Genomic DNA, 21,117 nt, shown 5'->3' with positions numbered 1-21,117 from the left:
GAAGGGACCCATCAGGATCATTGGGTCCAACTCCTGGCCCTGCACAAGATGCCTCAAAAGTCACACCATGTGCCTGAGAGCATTGTCCAAATGCTTCTCTGTCAGGCTTGGTGCTGTGACCATTTCCCTGGGGAGCCTCTTCCAGTGCCCAAACACCCTCTGAATGAAGAATCTTTTTCCTGATACGCAAACTAAATCCCTCCAACTCACCTTCATGCCATTCCCTTGGGTCCTATCACTGGTCACAAGAGTGAAGAGATCAGTACCTGCCCCTCTGCTTTCCCTCACAAGGTCTCCGCTCAGTCTCCTCCAGGCTGAACAGACCAAGTGACCTCAGCCACTCCTCATACAGCTTCCCCAAGGCCCTTCACCATCCTCGTGGCCCTCCTTTCAATGTGCTTTAACAATTTAATGTCTTTTTAATATTGTGGCGCCCAAACCTGCACACAATATTCAACATGAGGCTGCCCCAGTGCAGAGCAGAGCAGGACAATCCCCTCCCTTGCCCAGCTGACGATGCTGTGCCTGATGCCCCCCAGGACAGGGCTGGCCCTCCTGGCTGCCAGGGCACTGCTGACTCAGGTTCAACTTGGCATGACCAGGACTCCCAGGTCCCTTTTTGCACCCTGCTTTCCAGCATCTCATTCCCCAGTCTGTACACACAACCAGGACTGCCCTGCCCCAGATGCAAGTCAATAGTCTGTGTGGCAGTTCTGTTCGATTTATGGCTTTTCTTTTTCTTTAGGCTAGCTCTGAGGCCTTCTAGTGCATCTGTTGTTTTTTGTAGATGCTTGATGTGAGCCTCTGTGAGTAGAAAAGGATTCTGCAATATGGCTTCTGGGAGAAGGACAACAAGGATGTCCCAAATCTGGCATGTCCCAGTTGAGCATGGTGTAATGGCTCTTTGCTTCTTAGCTGAAATATGTTGTAGGACCCTGTGTTACTTGTGATCTGGCTAATGCCTGGGCATGAGGAGACTGGCCAGAAAGGTCCCAGGCCTAACTGATCATCCAGTACACACATAGGAGGGAGAGAGCAGATGCTAGCAGTACCAGTATCTGTGGTTCTTTTAATGTGTATGCAGATAGAAGAGAAATAAATCTTTGGTTTTTAAGCTCTTTCTGCCTTGCAGAATGAATTTCTCTTAATAATAAGGAGTTTCTTTAAAGATATTTCTGTCTTGTGGGTCAGGAAGAAATCTAGTCTCCCATGCTATTTGACCACTTCTTGGGATTAATGCAGTTAGCTACACTTTGAACCTGAATGAAAAAATGAGGAGAAACCACTCTCTGGACTCCTCCATTATTCCTGCTCAGAGTGAAAACTGTCCCCCTTCAGCACCCCTCAAGGCAGGAAAATTTTACTTATTCTGCTTTCCTATGTGAGTATGTCCTGGATGCCTTTCCACTTGTTTCTCCCTGTCTGTACACACAGATGTGAACAGAAATCAGTTCTGAAGAAAAATCCAGAGAGTAGAGGATTAGGAAGGCTGTGTAGGTGATGCCTTTTCCTGGTCTTAAAATCAAGAGTCACACACGGTTAGAAGGGGAAAAGGGATTTTACCTTGGTGTTTATTTTAAGGATCCTTAGGTGTACACATCCAGGTCATATGCATTGAGATGCACCCCGCCGAGTCTATCTATGTCTCTCTCTCTCCCTCCCTCCCCAACATTGGGTATAACATTATAGGTTTTACTAATTAGCATATCTATCAAAGATTCCCCAATGAGAGGCTCAAGTGAGCCCCCCTCCCCAAGGAACCTTCCCCTGGATGGTTCTATCTTGGTTTACAGAATGTGTTCTGGAGAGGACCTTGGGGTCTGGGGCACACTGATCTCTGGCTACGAAGCTTCTAAAATGTTGAGTCTCTTAGCTTGACAAACAAGTCCAAGAATGTAGGCAAAAAGCACTAGGAATACAGAAGTTGTAAAAAGGTATAACAGGGGTATAAAAGAAAAGGCAAAAATCTTCATGGCATCATTTCCCCCCTTTTAGAGACTAACAAGATAGAGTAGCTGAGATTGAAATTGCCAAGGTTATTTTTCCATCAGCATTTATTAAAAATAAAGTTAGCATTGAGTTTTATGTTGGCCCAGTTTTGTATTTTGTTACACAATATGAAACAAATATGAATCTAATTCAAGTTTACGCAGATGTATTTATTACTATGAATAGATTCTCTATTAGTAGGTTTTCTACCCATATTTATAAATCTATATTTCTCTTATCACAAATATACATACGTATCTTTTTGTAGATGTGTATTTCTAAATAAAGTGAACAGATCACTGAAGAGAGGTAGAGCTTGACGGCATGGGAACCTGTTTTTAAGTGTGCATTTTCCTGTACTCTAATTAGAGATGGTCTCTGAGAGCTCAGAAATACCATGGGCCCAAATTTTTAAAGAGGCAGTTTTGTGAAGGCTAAATCCAACCAAAGCAGTATACATTCCAATACTCGTGAATATCTGAGGCAATAAAGCAGAGCTTATAGAATTGTAAAATCACAGAATATCAGGTTGGAAGGGGACTTCATGGATCATCTAGTCTAACCTTACTTGGCAAAAGCATGGTCTATACAACGTGGCCCAAGACCCTGTCCAGCTGCATCTTAATTATTTCAATAGCTGATTGTTCTCATTGTGAAACATTTTCCTCATGTATCTAATCAGTATCACCCCAGAAGTAGCTTGTACCCATTACCCCATATCTTTTCCATGTGACTCCTTGTAAAAAAGAGAGTCCTTATCTTCTTTGTAGCCACCCTTTAAATACTGGAACATGGCATCAAGGTCTACCCTAAACCTTCTTTTCTCAAAACTGAACAAACACAGTTCTTTTAGCCTTTCCTCACACAGCAGGCTTCACAGTAATCTGATCATCTTTGTGACCCTTCTCTGTGCCTTCTCCAGCCTTTCCACACCTTTCTTTGTATAGCAGGAGCCCAAACTGCACACAGTATTCCTGGTGCAGTCTGGGAGGCACTGAGAGTGTATCTCTGCTGGTGATGCTCTTGTTGACACCTTTGCTGCAGCAGCACAGTGCTTACTCATATTGAGGTTGCTGAGCACCAGGACTCCCAGCTCCTTTTCTACAGAACTGGTCTCTAATCCCTGGGTAGATCCCATAATATGTTGCACTTCTGGATTATGTTTTCCCAAGTGCAAGACCGTACATTTGTTTTTGTTCAACTTGATAAGGTTCTTGTTAGCTCACTCTTCTAACCTATCCCGGTCCTCCTGCAGTCTGGCGCTCCCTTCTGAAATGCCCACTTCCCTACTCAGTATGGTATTGGCAAACTTTGTCAGTGTACACTTGAGCCCATCTTCCAAATAGTTTGTGATGATATTAAACAGCATTGGGCCCCACATGGATCCCTGGGGGACCCCACTTCTGTCAGGTTCCAGTTTGAAAAGGAGCTGTTCGCCACCACCCTCTGGGTGCAGCCTGTCAGCCAGATCCCCACCAACCACACTGACCACATGTCTGGATCATAACACATCACTTTCTCCAGAAGGAGGCTGTGGGAAACCATGTCAAAAGCATTGGAGAAAGCCAGGTAGACAGTGTCCACCTCACCCCACATCAAGTGAACAGGTTACTTTGTTGTAGAAAGTGATCAAGTTTGTCAAGTACAATGTGCCCTTGGTGAATCTGTACTGGCTTTTCCCAATCTTGTGCTTCATCTGACTTAAGATAGCCCCTAGGAGGATTTGTTCCATAACATTCCTAGGAGCTGAAGTAAGAATGATGAGCCTATAATTTCCTGAATACTCCTTTAAGACCTTCTTGTAGGTGGGAGTGGAATTAGTCTTCTGCCAGTCTCCTGAGACATCCCCGGATCTCCAAGGCTTCTCAAAGATTATGGAGAGTGGCCTCACAACAATGTCAGTCAGTTCTCCTAACAATGCCCTTGGGAGGATATTGTCACAGCCCATTGATTTTAGGGGCCAATCTCCTGTAATAGTTCACACACCAAATCTTCCTTTACTGTGGGTGGGACTGTGTTTACATCAACCTGGATATTTGTCCCCAAGGCCAGGCCCAAAAGTGTGGATAAAGACAGAAGTGAAGAAAGTCTTGAGAACCTCAGTCCTTTCAGCATCACTGGTGACTAATTCACCTTTCCTGTTTAACAGAGGGCCAGTATTTTCCTTCTGTTTCTGCTTGTTATCTACGTACTCGAAGAACACTTGTGGTTGCATGTCTTGCTTTCTTGTTTTGGTGTGCATGGAAAAGGTTTTGTTTGAATGTGTTTCAAACGTATCACAAGGTGTGTGCCATCTATACCAGCTTGTTTTTTCCTATTCAGGAGAGGCAGCAGTGGAAAACAGCAGATGTCAGTATCTGTAGTTCCTATCAGAATATTACAGGTTATGTCTGAGGGACAGCAGTAGCTAAAACAGTTCAACAGCACATTCTTCCTCCAGGGATGCAACAACAAAAAAATAAATTTGGATGGCTGTCTCTTGTATAAGTAGGTTCCATATATATATGTGTGTGTATACACATACATTCATGTAAAAATAAATATGGATCCATAGTGAAGCTCTGTCCATCCTTCAAAGTGTTCTTCTGTTACAGGACAAGGGAATCTTAGGGGCTTCCTCTCAGAGCCATTTGCAGTGGTGCTTTGTAGGGCAGGTCAGAGACTGAGGGGAGAAGACTTGTGTGACAATCCAACTGGAGTGCTGCGTGCAGCTCCAGGATCCTCAGTAAAAGAAAGACAAGTGCTTGTTAGAATTGGTCCAGAGGAGGGCCACAAGAATTGTCAGAGGGATAGAACAACTCTTTTATGAGGACTGGCTGAGAGAGCTGGGATTGTTCATCCTGGAGAAGAAAAACCTCTGGAAAGAATTTAATGGAGCCTTTCAATATATAAAGGTGGCATATAGGAAAGAGAGAGGGAGACTTTTTTCCAGGGCCTACAGTGACAGGACAAGGGATAATAGTTTTAAACGGGAAGAGGATAGGTTTTAGATTGGACATAAGGAAGACTTTTTTATGATGAAGGCAGTGAAGCTCCGGAGTAGGGTGTCCAGAGAAGCTGTGAATGCCCCATCCTTATTCAGGGCCAGGTTGGATGGCGATTTGAGCAACCTGGTCTCGTTGAAGGTGTTCGTGCTCATGCAGGGTGTTGAAACTAGACTGGTCTCAATGTCTGTTCCAAGTCAACCCACCCTTTATTTCTGTGGTTGCACTAATTAAGGTGAGAACATATACACTCCAACTTATAAGGCCTCTGTCAAAAAAGAAAGGAGATTTCTGGATCATTTCAGGTGGAATTTTTTTTTTTCCTGCTATGCCTGTCTGGGCAGCCAATAAGGTAGCAGGATCATGAAAGGTCCCAAAATTGCAGAGTGGGTTGAATAATTTAAAGCTGGATATTCTTGTTACTGGAATAGGATCAGGAGGTGCTTCCTTCCTCCTACCACCTTTCATTTGTCTGCCTTTGTTGGTAAAAGGCTTTTTTTTCCTGCTATCATTTAAACATCAAGACAGTTTGAGAAGGAAATGAATTTTGGAGTAAAAAGCTTTGTGCAGTGTCAGGTGATAAGGAACAATTTATTTCACAAGTTTGTGTAGTTATTGGGGAAGAATGCTGAGGCTTTTTTTTCTGTAAGGTGTGGATTTTTACAGGAGAGAAACAGTTCTCATAATAACCCTTAGTTCTCGGTCTAAGGAAGTCGGAAATACTTCATCTTTGCTTATTTGCCAGCTGAAACTATGTCATGGGAGAGGAGAATGGTAGTAAAGGAAAGGGTGCTGTTTTTGAAAGGCATGTTCTTTGAGGAGAATGGACTGATGTAGAGCAAATGGAAAGGTCTATCTTCATGCTTTTTTCTGAGTATGCGATGAGAAAGTCAGTTTTAGCAGCAAGGAAAAGCAGTTTTCCAAAGAGTTGTCTGACAGATGCAGAGTCAGTAGTGATGGGCTTGGCAGAGACATAAGTGGTAGTTGGACCTCTGACTCCTGCAGAGAGGTAGCAGGAGAGAGAGCACTCTTCTACCATTGGTGCCTTTTAAACCACTTCTCTTGGTGAAGGTTTGCTAGTTCTCTTCTAGTCACTCCCTGAAGAAGCTGTTTAAAAGAGTATTACTTGCCAGTGTGTGAAAGGAAAACGTCAGTGCAGGCAAATTTGGATGTCTTGCATCTTGTTCTCAGTGGGCCTACTTTGGTTTATAGCAAATGAGGACCTAACCTTTTTTAAAAACAGGTATTATTTTCTGTTTACAATACTGATTTCTGTGGCGGTTGATAGTTGTCAGTGTGCCCCTGTAAGCATGAAAACCATGATCTTAACTTTATTAATTACTAGCACAATACATCAGCCCTAAGTGTAGTGGAAATAAAGCAAACCTATTGATGTCCATCTGCTATCCATTTTTGTCTTCAGATGGTGAAGAAACCTCATAGATGTTAGTGGTAAACACCTGTGTATTTCAGTATAACAAAATCTGTTTTGGAATACCAGCAAGTCAGTAGCATGGCAAGTGGCATGCCTTATTATATTGTCTGCATTCCAAAAGAGATGCTGTCACCTCTTCAACCCACCCTCTGCATGTGGAGTATCTTTTCAAAGCAATCTGAGAGTTTTTGCCTAAGCGTTTAAACTGAAGGTCTGATTCAGTAGTTTTATTGTTCGAAGTAGTAGTGCTAAAGGAAGCGTTTTTAACTGGGAGCATTTGGAGGAATGTTTCCATCTTTGTTAAATGTACTCATCCATATAACAAGAGTGACAGCTTTTTCCAGTGACTCAGAGCATCATTAATCCAGAAGGTTTAGAGTTATTAGCAGAGATAGCACAGCTCAGAGAGGTTACTCTTTCATCTCTCTAGATGCATCAGAAGGGTAGTGGAGCTGGGGAAATGAGGCAAGGCAGAAGATGGGTCTTCTGTCAGAAGAAGGGACTTGGACAGATGAAGAATGTCTGTTGCTTTGTGTCACAGCAATATATATGTTATTTAGAAGCTGGTGGTATCAGAAGTTGCATCATGACTGAAGAACCAGTATGACTGAAGGCCAGAACATACCTTGCATGCTCTGAAATAAAGCAAACAGAAAAGTCCAAACCATGTGGTTTAATAAATTGAGTTTCTGGTTTGGTGATGCTGGAATTTATTGATGGCTGTAAGTAATATGTTCCAGAAACTCTTGTGAATGAGTAAAGAAGAGGGAGGACATTACTGTCATATTCCTTTCATGAGAGTGAAGAGAGATGATGGAGGATTTTTGGCCACTACAAGCTCTGTTGGGAGTAAGTTGTAGAATTAGTGGAAAATATTCCACCTTAAATCTGAACTACATCTTAATGAAATGTGACCAGTTTTTGGGAGGAAAGGATGGAACACTGAAAATTGTTTGTTTTTGTTTTGGTTTTTATTCCCCTGGATATTCACACTGATTCAGCACTGACTATATTTATAATATTTTTTTCTTTCAAAAAATCCACTCCTTTGACATTAAAGAGGAACAGCTTTTACACTAAGCCAGAAATCTGGAGGATATTTTAAGATCCACCTACATCTTGTGAGATAGTCTTTACTACTCTAAATTAGATTCCCTAAACATGCCAAATATAAGAATGAGTAGAACATATGGATTGGCCAAAGGTATCTGAAGTAGGAGCATTTTTTTCTTCCTGCTACAGCTCAGCCTGAAGTATGACAGGCACTTTTGGTGACACATTTGTGCAGGAAGGATAGGCTAGAAGCTTTCTCTCTGTAAGAGCTTGCTGACTTCATGACATGATTACATAAAAAGCCATAGGGAATCTGTAAGTTGTTAATGTTTTCAAGGTAGGGCTGAGGCCTTGCTTTTTGGGTTTTTCCTTACACTTATATAGATCTGGTGCAGGCAAGCTTTGGCAAATACAAAAAAAAGCCAGTGAGTTCCTTTGTTCTTTGCTATAAATATGGTCATCAATTAACCCTTTTAAAGTCCGTGTTTACAAAAAGTGACGTTTAAGCTTGAGCCCAGGTTCTAGGTCTTTATTAGCTAGTGTTGGGGCCTTATGGATTGCACATCCACACCTTTAGCCAAAATGAATTTTAGATGAGTTGAAAAGTACTGACGAACCCTGCGACATGGAGAGGAGTTTAGCAGAAGAAACAATAGTGGATAGTTTCATCAGTTACTCTGATTCCAAATTTTCAGTTTGCTGCAGGGTCTGCCTTGGGCTGGAGTCCCCTCAGGATCAGCTGAGTGCAAAAAATGGCTTAAACACACAGCCTTTCATTATTATCTCTCAAATGGGAGCTGCTGACTCTCTGACCCTTGTTCCATTTCAGGACTAATTCAGACACATATGGCAGTGGGCTCAAACTTTATCCCTTTCCATTGAGTTTGCCACTTCTATTGACTTCACACTGAGTTAGAGGCACCTGTGTGCTTAGTTGCACAGTCAAATGAAGCTGTTCCCTGTTGTGTGGATTCTCAGTGCTCTGTTTCCAAAGAGACTGTAACCAGGAACATACAGGAAGAGCTGAAGGTTGTCCAGGAAGGCTGGCTCTCTCCAGCTTCTGGCTCTGAGAAATCTTTGGAGGAGCAGGGTAAGGAATAGGAATTTTAGCTGATTGAATGATTGACTGCATATTTGTCTTGGCAGGATGTGTCAAGAATCCTCTGAGCTGTAAGCACCTCTCATTTATGCACAATATACATCCTGGGTTTGGAGGAGAAAGGAACATACTGTTTTAATAGGAACATACTGTTTTAATAGAGATTAAAGAATAATAAACAGTGCACAGGTTGCTCAGCTAAAATTATCATTAACAAGTGTGGCAACATCCTTAGGCAAAGAGTTGATTTGCTAATGAAAAGCCATCATCCTATCTGAAAAGACAGCTATTGGACATAGACTGCCAAGAGATTGTCTGCTGACCTTTTTGAAAATATGAATGCTTAGCCGCAAATGTTTTAAACTCATTCTTTTTGAACTGCCCAGCCTATGAGAATCAGTCAAGAATAGCTTTGATGAATGTGTGCTGGAAGATGTTCCTTGAGGGGAGAGATTTTTGCACTGGCACACATATTTTACATCACTGCACTTCCCTGTGTGTATTCATATCTCTTTGGGCTCATTTCCACAGTGTTTGTTTCTTTCATTCAAATAATCTGCCTTTGATTAAGCAGGCTTTAAATTCTTTTAAAAAACCCTGTGGCATGTTAAAGGTTCACTTTTCGATTGTGTTGCATTTTCTGTCTTAGTGTACACAAGTATGTTCAAGATTATGAATAGAAGATATTTTATTGATACTGTTAGGTTCTAAACCTACCCAGGTGGTGCAGAATCACGTTTTTGTGACCATTTTAAGTTTCAAAAGTCATCTGGACACAAAGGTCCATCAGAAGGCAGTAGATTTCATGCACAGGTAGACAGGATTGTATTTTAAATAAGAATTGACTTTTCAGATTGTACATATGATTTACTATTTTTTCACCAGCATATGAAGGAGGCCACACAGAAATCTGTTGAACAGTTCTGACTTAGAGTTTTTTGGATTTAGTATGAAGGTGTACTGCTATGTGAGGGAAACAGTTACTCTGAATATAAGATATATCTGAAAAAAATAGTATGAGAAAACTAACTAAAGTGGAGTCTCTTAAATGGGCAAGTGGGAGGCCCTCAGGCAATGAGAATTTGATTTTCATGCTGCTTTCTTACTAATACTGTATGAGTCTAAGTGTTTCTTCTTAAGAGATAAACCCCCTTGATTCCCTGAGAGAAAAAGATAGTTAATACCATCTGCAAAAGCCATTAAGTGTTTGTTAGGCCTAAATATAAGAAAAGCCTTTTAACTAGTCACATGGGCAGGAAGGATAAGATGGCTAATATTCAGATATATTCATATAGATTGTCCTCTTTGCTTTCTGCATTTTGTGGAAAATCTGAGTCTTTCATATTGAGGAGCGTGGGAAAGAAAAAAACTATAAATGTATACCCGAGTTCCTGAACTGCATTTCAGATAATGTAGGGGAATGTAATGTCATGACAAAAACTTTAAATAAGCAAATTAAATGAGCAAAAGCTTCAACTTTCGAGCTGAGTGCCCCTTATTCAGACATCAAATCCGTGTCTTTGACATTGCATTAAGCTAATGTAGACTGATTTTTCAGAGGTCATTGAGGCTTGCCCTTTACTGGTTCCTTTACCAAATCACTGCAGGGGTTCCTACCTATTTTACACTTGCTGATAGGCACTGAAAGGTGATAGTTTAGCCAAAATGAATGAAAAATCATTTGAAAGGATATTTTACTAAATACTGACAGTGTCTGGCTCTATGTATGACCAGCTTGGAGTCATAGCTACACCATGTGACAATGTCCTCCTGTCCCACAGCTCCTGGTCCAGACTGGGGATTGTCCCAAGCCCTCTGCAGACCCGTTCTGACTTGCAGGCCTGAGGTCTTTCCAAGCAGGGTGTGTGGGCAGAGTGAGGACTCATGCTCTGGCTGGGGAGCCATGAAGTGCTTTCCTGTCCCTTTAAAGACTTGATCTGTAAAATGGTCCCTCAGAATGTTTGGCAAATATTTATGGATTAATCTCAGAAAATTTTAAAACATCCACTGCTGATTCAGATTTGGGTTTTGATGACTGAATTTGCAAAGGTATTTAGCTGTGTAATTTCATTAAAACCAATGAGAACCAGATCTCTGTCTACTCACTGGGTAAGAGTTGTGAAATTATGCAGGCATTTACTGTGGGTTAATAACTCTAATAACATTTCGCTGCAGTGTTGCTTCTGTGGATTTTTCCTGTTTTGTTTTCTGAAGAGCATATTTGTTTTTTAAAAACATAATGTAACCATCAATTACTGTAATAGCCACTAGAGGTCTACTGATATCAAAATTCCACCAACATCAATTATTTCTGTAAGTATTAAAAATATTTCACCCAAAAGAAAATTCTTCTTACTAAACTATGTCTACTTTGTGAGGTGTGTAATTTAAATGATCTGAATTTTTAACTCCTTAGAGTTCTTTTTAATTAAGTCATATTTAACTGAAGTAGGGAAGAGCTGCAATGTAAAACTCACAACCGAAAAGTGCCTTAAAAGATTGCCAACTATATTCACATAAGTAAGTATATTAAAATGTAATTCACTGGGTAGAATATATTTCTTAGTGGTTAACCTTGAAGCAAACAGTGTTTTAATGAAATTGTTGTACAATTAATAGCTTCTTATGGCATTATTGAATTCTATATGCCTTTGAGGATCAATTTTATTTCTCAGAAAATAAAACAATCTTCAAACCTTCTTTTAAATTACCTTAGTATGATACCTTGTAAATTTCTAACAGCAAGTGGGAATTAGATTACTGCATTTCCTTTAGGCCTAGTTATTCATCACAAGAACAGGAATGTACTCACTGGGACAAAAGGGATAACAAGTAACATTAATGACTTTTTTCTGGTGAGTTCCCCATCAGGTGACAAATGCATCTTCTCGGTTGAAACAAACACAAAAACCAAAACCAAATGAAGTGTGTAAAGTGCAGTTTCCTGTGATTCATGAGCTCCTTACCTAGAGTTTGTAGGGATTCAAGCTGCAGCATGAGAGGATCCCTTTGAGACCTAGTTAATGGTTAGAGTTGAACATGACTGTTCGTACTCAGCAAAATGTTTTTGCATCCTTTTTGTCATGGCCTAACAAGTCATGGAGCAGTAGCCTGTGAGTCCTCAGATCTCATCTGATGGTGCTTTCGGTTTGGTGTCTGCCAAGTGGAGATATTTTGGTTTTTTTCCTTTTTTTTGAAAGAAGGTGGTATCACAGGCAGTGTCATTGAAAGCAGCTGCAAAGGATACAAACAAGGCTTGATTCAGAACATCTGTAAAACTTTATTGAGATGTGCTAAACTGTATTAGGAGCTTTGTTGGACTGGGATACATCTTAGTGGAAATATTTGTTGTACATTGTGTGAGTATTGGGTCTTGTAGTGAAATATTGTTTGTGTTCTGACTGTATTGTGACTGCTGTACTCCCCCAGTCCTTAGCCTAGTGCTAGCTCTTACCTTGTGCATAGTTTTCCTCACTCACTGAAGGATGAGGGCTGAGACAGTGTAGTGACTTCAGTTAGTTCTGTGTGTGAAATCAGTAGCTTATGGCTAAAGAAAAGGAAAATCTACAAAGTCTGTCTCTTTTTTCAGACTATTTATTATAATGGGAAAAAATCTGATGGCCACATCTGTCAACCTTAATATTTATGAAGGTATCCACACCTGCCTCTTACTGGTCAGAGTGCTTGGTGTGAGTACACCTCTTTAATAGGAGAGGAAATTGTTAGTGTGATAGCAGAAAAACTCAGTGTAAAAGATTAACTAAGGGTTTCCATAAACCTGTGTATAAATGTCCACTGTGTACGTAAGTCATGCCCAAGATAGTTCTCACTTACTGCCCTTTGTGGAAATATTTAATTTCTCTCCATCCTCAGTTTAAAGAGGAAATGCCACATGAAGAGGTCAACACTTTCCTTAGGAAAGACCAGTGAAATTAGTTCTTTTAAGAATATCCTTGTTTTCTTCATTGGACAGTTGGAGAATAAGTCAAGTCCTTTGTGTGAAAGGCAAAAGAGCAGATTCATTCAAGAGAGTGCTGGGAAGTGTCTCTCTGCACGAGTCTGGAACCAGCATCCCAACAGGGATTCCCCTGAGAGAGCAGGTGGCAGAGCTGCTCTGGCCTTTCTGGGGTTTGAGGGGAAGGTAGTGTGAAGTTGCTGTCAGGGCTCCAAAGAAGTCTTTTCAGTGAAGCTGGTTAGAGCAAAACAGATATAGCCAGAGTAGCTTGGAAGAGTGAGGACAAAGGGTGCCTTCTCCACCCATTTGTCTATCCTGTTCATTAGTGTCCATTCATCACCTCATAGCTCCTGAATGAGAACTTATTTTATCTGTTTTCATCTAGTGTTGAGAGACCTGGTTGAAAAAAATCTACAGATAATTATAATTGTTACTGTTGCTAGTGTTATTAGTGTTATCATCATCATCATCATCATCTCTCTCTTAATAGTCCCCAGAAATTGTTCTGGTGCTAGGTCCACATGCTGACTTTGTGATGACTGTAGCTTCTATACAACCCTAAGTTGTTCCTAAAGTGCTGGGCAACAGGCAAAATACTGTGACCATCTGGCTTTCCTCCTGAGCATCCCATATTCAAGAGGAATGAATGCTTAAAAGTGATTAGTGTGAGGGACAAAAAAGAGACAAGATACATCATGAGCATGGGCTATTATGGTTTTCATATTTAAGTAAAAGCAGATGTAAGCTATGTGAGGCTAATGGGGCATTACTTACAGAGTCTCAATGTGGCAAAACTAATGGGAACATTTTTCTTCTTAGCTCTAAAATATAGTGTCTAAATGGAATTATATGGCAGAAAGGGTGGAGCCAGCATGGCATTTTCTCCAGATGTTTGAATTCCTAGTTATTCTTTCGGCAGAGCTGGTGATTCATCTCTTCAAAGCTTTATTCCCTGTGTCTATGTCAGCAGTATTGTGAACACCTTCATAGTTTCATTTTTGTTTTTTTCAAGTAGTGAGTTTGGGGGGAAAAAAAGAATATTTGGACTAGGAAAATGCACCTTATTATCCCTTTTCCCCTGGGTAGAATGGGGCAAATTTCCATCCTCCGGCTTCCCTTCTCTGCAAGAAGAGGATGAGGAATCAAATGGCAGTTCATTAGCACTCAGTGTGCTTACTACTATCTCAGGCTGGAACCTCTGCCAGGAACAAAGGCATTAGAAGTAAATGAGAAGAATACTGCAAGACTGCAAGAAACCCAACCCTTTCTCAAGCTGGCAGATATAGAATCATAGAACTTGGTGGAAAAGATCATTGAGTCCAACACTAACCCAGCACTGCCAAGTCCGCCACTAAATCATGTCCCTGAGTGCCACATCTACATTTCTTTTAAATGCCTCCATGGCTGGTGGCTCAACCATTTCCCTGGGCAGCCTGTTCCAATGCTTGACAACCCTTTCTGTGAAGAAATTGTTCCTTGTAACCAATCTATAAATCCTCTGACACAACCTGAGGCCATTTCATCTTGTCCTGTCACTTGTTATCTGGAAGAAAAGACTGACCCCCACCTGGCTACAGCCTCCTTTCAGGTGGTTGTAGAGTCCTTTTCTCCAGGATGAACAACTGCTCTCACTCACAACTGAGCTCACTCAGCTGCTCTTCATAGGATTTGTGCTCCAGACCTTTCACCAACTCTGTTGCCCTTCTCTGGACAGGCTCAATGTCTTTCTGGGAGTGAGAGGCCCAAAACTGAACACAGGATTTGAGGTGTGGCCCCACCAGTGTCGAGTACAGAGGCATGATCACTCTCCTTGTCCTGCTGGACATGCTACAGGCCAGGATGCCATTGGCCTTCTTGGCCACCTGGGTACACACCTGCTCATGTCCAGTGGCTGTTGACCAACACCCTCAGGTCCTTTTCCACTGAGCCACTTTCCAGCCACTCTTCCCCAGCCTGTGGTGCTGCCTGGGGTTGTTGTGACCCCGGTGCAGGACCTGGCACGTGGCCTTGTTGAACCTCATATCACTGGCCTCAGCCCACTGATCCAGCCTGTCCAGATCCCTCTGCAGAGCCTTCCTGCCCTCCAGCAGATCAACACTTCCACCCAACTTGGTGTAATCTGTGAACATATTGACAGGTCATTTGATCCCCTTGTCCAGGTCATCAGTAAAGATATTAAACAGGACTGGCCCCAGTACCGAGCCCTTGGGAACATCACTGGAGACTGGTTGCCCCATGGATGTATCTCCCTTACCACCACTCTCTGGACTCTCTGGCCATGCAGCCTGTTTTTTACCCTGTGAGCTCTGCACCCAGCCAAGCCATGAACAGACAGATTTTCTGCAAGAATGCTGTGGGAGCCAGTGTTGAAAGGTTTACTGAAGCCCAGGTAAACAACATCCACAACCTTTTCCTCATCCAGTAAGCAGGTCACATTATGATAGAAGATTTTGTCAGTCAAACAGCAGCTGCCTTTCCCTAATCCATGCTGACTAGGCCTGATCCCTTGGTCTGTATGTTCTGTGTCATGGCACCCAAGATTATCTGCTCCATGACCTTCCCTGACTCTGAGGTCAGACTGACAGGTTGGTAGTTCCCCAGATCCTCTTTCTGGCCCTTCTTTTAGATGGGTATCATATTGGCCAACCTCCAGTCACCTGGGACCTCCCTGATTAGCCAGGACTGCTGGGAAATGATGGAAAGCAGCTTGCTGAACAGTTCTGCTGGCTCTGTCAGTACCTTTGGATGGATTTTATCTGGCTCCATGTGTGTGTCTAAGTGGTGTAGCAGGTAGCTGACTATTTCCCCTTGGATTATGTAGGCTTACTCTACTCTCCATCCCTGTCTTTGGGCTCAGGGGCTGGGTACTCTGAGAATTTACTATTGGACTGAGGCAAAGAAGGCATTAAGTACCACAACCTTTCCTGATTCTTTGTCACTGTATTTCCCCCTGCATGCAGTAAAGGATGGAAATTGTCCTTAGCCCTTCTTTTGTTGCTGATGCATTTATAGAATAATTTTAACTGTCTTTTATGGCAGTAGCCAGATTATAGTCTAGTTGGGCTTTGGCCCTTCTAATTTTCTCCTTCCTTGCCTCATGACATACTTGTAGTCCTCCTGAGTTGCTTGCCCCTTCTTCCAAAGGTCATAAACTCTCCTTTTTTCCCCTGAGTTCCAGCCAAATATCTCTGTTCAGTCAGGCAGGTCTTCTTCTCCACCAGCTCATTTTGTGACGTATGAGGATGGCCTGCTCCTGTGCCTTTAAGATTTCTCTCTTGAAGACTGTTCAGCCTTCCCAGACTCCTTTACCCTTCAGGACTGCATCCCAAGGGATGATGTTAACCAGTCTCCTGAGCAGGCCAAAGTCTGCCCTCTGGAATTCAAGGTGTTCGTTCTGCTGGCACCTCTCCTTACCTTTCCAAGAACTAAAACTGTAATTTCAGGATTGTTGTGCCCAAAACGGCCTCCATCCATCCCAGCACCCACCAGTCCTTCTCTGTTCACAAACAAGAGGTCCAGCTCAGCATTTTCTCTAGCTGGCTCACTCACTGGCTCTGTCAGAGAGTTTTCTTCTACACTTTGTGGGAACCTCATAGACTGTCTCATCTCTGCTGTGTTGTTATTTCCATCAGACATCGGGTAAGTTGAAGGCCCCCAGGAGCCTTCAAGAGATAACAAGATAGTGGTAGTGAGAGTTCTCCCATACACCTTTAGAATATTTCTTCATCCTGTTTGGGTGGTCTATAACAGAATCCCACCATCATATCGGCCTTACTGGCCTTGCCCCTTATTCTTACCCACAAACACTCAGTTGTATCCTCACCCTCATTAAGCTCCAGTTGTTCCTGCTGCACAATGGCTTCCAGCTCCTCCTGTTTGTTGCCAACAAGTTTGACTAAATTATCAAGAAAAGCTTTTGTTTTGTTTGTTTGTTTTTAGGTTTTTGTTTGTTTGTTTGTTTGTTTTCCATGTTTTAATTTCAGTTCTCCAGAAAATGTGGTTGATTTAGGAGAGCTGTAAGCAGAAAAGCTCATTCAAGCAAGAACCAATGAAACACTTAAATGAAATGCAAAAATCCATTTTGCTAAACAATGCAGATTTGGGGATTTATTTATATGTATGCGTATGTTTATGATTTCTCTAATGATTTTGAGAATCTCTGGCTTCTAATTTGGGGCACTTGATATCGTGAAAGTGAAACTTATGGAGCAGTAATTCAGGTTTCTGAAGTTCTTTTCACTTCATCTGTGAAATCAGAAACTTTGGCAACTTAAATTAGATGCTGTGTTCATATTAAATGCATTTATTAAATGCCAGAGATACAGTGAACTGGACATGGATACTATGCCGGAAAAAGCCATCTATGGTGCTGGTTTTATTGACTGAATTGACATACTGTGTATTTCACTTAAGGCTAAAAACGTCTATAAATTAAATAGCCTCAGGCCTGTGGCTTAGAGACAGGACCTGGGTTTGTGTGCTGCAAGCTGGGCAAAAGAAAGCCTTGGAAAGGGTTTCCCTCTGGTATAGAGTAATATACATATAAATATGTGCAGGGAAAATCTGACTTTTCTATATACCGTAGATTCAGTGACTGGAATACTAATGTCCCTGTGTGAAGCCTTTACTTGCCGTGACAGCCTAATGAGACACTGACAGTGGCTGTCTGCTTGTCCTGAGTGAATGTCCTGCATTATGTTGTTTGTGTTGTACTGCAGGATGCTGAAGTGAGGTTGTCTGACTGCTGTCCCCTCGGGAAGCTCAGGAAGAGATGTACGGAATCTCCCAGGAGGCTATCCTCAGAAATAGTTTTCTACCTAAATAAATACCATCTCCTGGGGATCTTCTGGAATAGTAACCAATGCATGACTGCCAATATCTTTTCATTTTAAAAATGAAATTTTAAAGCCTTAACTGTAGACTCTATAATATGAAGACACAGCTAGGATGCATCCTCTTTTTGCTATATTATCATTTACTGACGGAACAGTCTTGCCTTCCTACCTGTTTGTGCATGTAACTTCAGCTGTATACACTTCATGCTGTTTGGGACTAAGCTTTCTTTAGGACTTATGTTATTCTTATTTACCATACCAAAGCTGAGGTCATCTGTGGTGTGTTCTCTGATACTTCTTAGATGTGTGTGCTAAACAGGAGAGGGAAGAGTTTAAAGCATTTTGCAGTATTCCTGTATAGGATTTCTTAGCTGGAAATACATATCTGTGCATCCTGAAAGTCTGTAGCATGAGTCCAGTTCATCAGAGCCACTAATGTGAGCTTTAAGAACAGCTTGTATGTTCTTCTGCAGAAGTTTGATAGGTTTAAATGGAAGAGTAGCAGATTTGGACTTCCCAGTCTGCAGCTTGTAAATCTTTTATACATAAATTGATCTCATATTTGTACACTTAGGGAGAAACGTTAGCTAAAAATCTTTCCTGCTTCTTAAAACTCTGTTTAAACACTGCAAAAAATTTGCATACAGAATATGAATTCATTATCATGTTATGTTCTGTGTGCTTCCTCAAACTTAATTGCATTATCACACCTTGAAAATGGATGTTACAAAACAAATACTATCACGAAACGCTCTAGGCCTAGAGAAGACACGATGAAGAAAGGTCTATAATAGAAAGAGGTGTGAAATTTAGAGTCATTAAATAAACTCCTGGACATTTCAGTTTGGAGAAAAATATGCCTGAGGGAGTGGTATGACAGAGGTTTGTACAATTGTAAGTGGTGTGTAGTGTCAAACATGGTATTATTCTATAGTCTTTCTCATACTGTAAAAATTGGGTCACAATAAAATGATCAGGCAGTGAGATCATAAAAATCATAAGATGTTTTTGCACGCAGACAATCACTAAGTTGTGGTATTAGTGTCACAGAATGTTGCAGAAGCAAAAAAAACCCGAAGCGAGCATAGTCCTGAATCAACTGATGGCTATTCAGTATATTTTTAAAAAACCTTCCTCAGAGAAGATGATAAAGTGTTGATTGCTGGAAGCTGCAAGGATGTAGTAGGAGAAGGATCATTGTATTTTACTATTCCTACAGTCTTTTGCCCAATAGCTACTTAAAATTGGGATATTTGGCCAGATGAATCCTTGCTTGACCCACTGTGATTATTTGTGCTTGTTTTTGGATTTTTGCTGTTTGATTTTTGGTCTACGTTGTCCTAATTATCCTCATGAACTGACATGAAGACTGCCTGTAACCTAAATCTTTGTCTTACCTCTCCCTATTGCTTAATACAGTTTTTGCCATCAGTGAAGCAGAATTCTTTATGGAAAAGGATGATTGTTTTGTACTAAAATGCTCAATACAACTATCCTGAGGCTTTTTAGAGTCTGTTACTGTTGACAATTTGCTGCTCTTTTTTTTTTTTTTTAATGGAGACTATGTTGTTAGATGCACCAGTAGTTACACAGAGAAACAAATGTACCTCTGAAAAAAAATTATCCTTTTGCTGTGATAGAAAAAAAACAGCTAAACAGCAAAAATAGCATTATGGAACTGACCAGTGTCCAAGTCCTGCTCTGGTCATGAGAGGGGGAGATGAAGATTCAGGGATTCAATGGGTTTGCATTTCTTTTCTAGTAATCTTTGCCCTGGTCAAGTCTCTTGCTTTTTTTTTGGTTTTGTTTCTTGTCTGGAGAATGGAAGTGATAATACTGCTTTAAATCCATGTATTTTCTATCTTGTCTTGCTTGATTCAGCAGTAAGCTTTTATGCCAGGGGTTTTATGGGTACCCACATGTATGGGTACAATGCCTGCCATAATGGTGACCTGATACAAGTGGGAACGTGTAAGTCCTAATGCAGGCACATGTACAAGTATGTATGTTAAGCAGAAATACCCAAAAAACCCCCCAAACTAACCAACCGAAAGAAAAACTATTTGAGGACAAAGAAAAGGCAGGTCCTTGGCTCTTCACTAGTGCCTTTTTTTTCTCTCTTTATTTCCCCTCTTGTACTCTGCTGACACTCTCACTTTCTTTCCCTTAACCTTTCTCAGATGGCAAGAGCAATCTCTCTAAAACAAAAGCCTGTCTCTGTTTGATGATGCTCATTAAAAGAAAAAGTAAACTGTGAGGAGTCACTACCTGAACTGTGTGTGCCTGCCTCCTCCAAACAGGCACTCGAGTGCTTAGGTGTGCTCCTCAGGGGTTGCTCCATGCTGCAGCTGGAGCTGCTTGTGCCCACCCTCACCTCCCTCTTTGTACAAAGAGTGGCACACTCGTACATGAGTTGGAGGCAGAGCTCAGTGGAGACGCAGGTGTTGCAGGCAGCCCTGCAAGATGTGCCTACTGGCAATGTCAAACCAGTGTACCAGCTCTACAAAAGCAAACCAGAAGCACACATCCAGCCTTCTCATGAGGAACCAGTACCCCAGGGCACTGGCTCTAGAAAGTGATTCTCTGTGTATCCATGGCCTTTTAGTGATTTGGTGGCAGGAAATGTGAACAAAAAATTAAAAAAAAAACAAAATCAAAGGGACTTTGTCAGTGAAAATCTGTAAGTCTGAGATGCAGGGGGAAAATGTTGCCCTTCTCATTTTGGTGTAATCAAAGCCTTTATGTAATGTGAACGTTGGTGGGGAACAGTCTTCCCGAATCGTGTTTACTAGTGGGAGTTTCAGAAGCGATGCGTGGGTGGGAACTAACAATAACCCCCCCCACATCTCACTGCTGCACTGCAAGGATGAGACTAGGCTGGTAGCAATAGTCATCCATGTTACCCTCATCTGTTCCGTGTTCCATAGGGGACATTAGGCTTGTTGGTGTTTCTGTTCTAGACGATGCCCTACGGATGTGATATCCCTTTCCCCCTCCCATTCCTCTTCTACACTGAATACTCTTAGGTCAGTTTTATGGCACTGTCCCCTCTCTGTGCCTGTTAGATATTCCTTAACACTGATATCTATCTGTGAGCATTAGCTAGCAGATGGAGTAAGCTGAGGTTTTGGCCCAGGTAATTCTCTCATGTCTCAACTTCGTTTATTTGTCTTTCTTATCTGCAGTGTGTAAGGGGTTCACTTCAGGGTAGATGCCCTTGGAATATTTTCTTCATAGCATTCTTTGAGTCTAATGCCAGCTGTATTGAATCAGTCAACTGCCTTCTCTTCTGGTGAGAATGTAAGATAACAATTTAAATGAGCATTACATAATTCCCCTCTAGAAACTGGTTTAGCTGTTGCACCTACCCGGGCCAAAGAATTATTCTTTCTATACCTGCTGATGAAGCTTAACAGAGCTTTGGAACTAGGTGGAAAAATCAAGAGGAAGTAAAGTTTTCACATTCTTCCTCATTTCCTTTTGACATGCTATTGCTTTGATGCCTTTTCTTGGTCTTAAAATCAGGAGTCACACACGGTGAGAAGGGGAAAAGGGATTTTACCTTGGTGTTTATTTAAGGATCCTTAGGTGTACACATCCAAGTCATATGCATCGAGATGCACCCCGCCGAGTCTATCTATGTCCCTCTGTTTGTCTCTGTTCCCCCTCCCCAACGTTGGGTATAACATTATAGGTTTTACTAATTAGCATATCTATCAAAGATTCCCCAATGAGAGGCTCAACTGAGCCCCCCTCCCCAAGGAACC

At 41.6% G+C, this 21,117-nt stretch overlaps 1 protein-coding gene across 4 annotated transcripts in view; it reads left to right on the top strand.

Annotated features, from left to right (window-relative positions):
- The window catches only part of NOL4 (nucleolar protein 4), a 191,629-nt gene that overhangs the window by 62,979 nt on the left and 107,533 nt on the right, over nt 1-21,117 (top strand). Inside the window, exon 1 of one of the 4 annotated variants that reach the window (XM_069005954.1) lies at nt 11,861-11,919. The exons of the other annotated variants lie outside the window; for them this stretch is intronic. The gene's annotated coding sequence lies outside the window, so the exon portion shown is untranslated. Of the gene's footprint in view, nt 1-11,860; nt 11,920-21,117 lie in introns of those variants that run through there. 4 annotated transcript variants of the gene reach the window in all.

This window comes from Aphelocoma coerulescens, chromosome 2 (genome assembly GCF_041296385.1).
Source record: "Aphelocoma coerulescens isolate FSJ_1873_10779 chromosome 2, UR_Acoe_1.0, whole genome shotgun sequence".
NCBI classification, from domain to species: Eukaryota; Metazoa; Chordata; class Aves; order Passeriformes; family Corvidae; genus Aphelocoma; species Aphelocoma coerulescens.
This window is presented reverse-complemented; position numbering and strand designations above follow the sequence as displayed.